Genomic DNA, 823 nt, shown 5'->3' with positions numbered 1-823 from the left:
CGGCTGTTTCGCGTCAAAATAGTTCGCCCCGGCGCCCCCGGGCGCCCCCAGCGCGCTGGGTTTGGCCTGGGTCCGCCGACGCTGTTTTCGGCCCAAACCGGCGAAAATCGGGCTCCTGGGGCGCGACTGGGCCCTTTTTTTAGCGCAGGCGTGAAAAAATCGCCTGGAGAGGCCTTTCTGAGGGCACGGCTGGAGATGCCCTAAGCTTCATATATAATGAATCTCTCGCTCTCACAACACGTACATGTATCTGTACCACCACATTGCATTTGTCTACCGTTGATTAATTAATAGTCCCATATTCTCTTTAAAAAATATCTGTACACGAGGCCAAAAGACACATGCATGAAAAAACTTCTAATCTATATAGAAAAACACTTCACTAGTTTGATGTAAAACCTATTTACAAAAATAAACTAAGATGAAAATATAGTCATGTATTGCATGAACATTTTTTTTGTAGAAGTGCTCAAGGTTTTTTTTTAAAAAGCTGTCGACATATTTTCACAATACACGATGACTCTTTTTGAAAGATGCATGATGAACATTTTTAACATACATTTTCAACATACACAGAAAACATTTTCTAAAAAAACACCATTAAATTTTTTTAATAGGATCGGCATTTTTTAGAAGAAGGCAATTTAAAAAAATGATGAACATTTTATAAATACACGATGAACATTTTTTTAAACACGGTAAACATTTTTGAAAAGACAAAAAAGCACATGGTGGAGGAAAATCAAAAGGGGAAAAAAGATAAGCTAAGGGTGGATATGAAGTGAGTCGGGGCAAGTTGTGCGTCAAGAGTGGACAAACAACT

This window comes from Triticum dicoccoides, chromosome 2A, assembly GCF_002162155.2.
Source record: "Triticum dicoccoides isolate Atlit2015 ecotype Zavitan chromosome 2A, WEW_v2.0, whole genome shotgun sequence".
NCBI lineage: Eukaryota > Viridiplantae > Streptophyta > Magnoliopsida > Poales > Poaceae > Triticum > Triticum dicoccoides.
The sequence above is the reverse complement of the archived record's forward strand: the minus strand, read 5'-3'. Positions refer to the sequence as shown.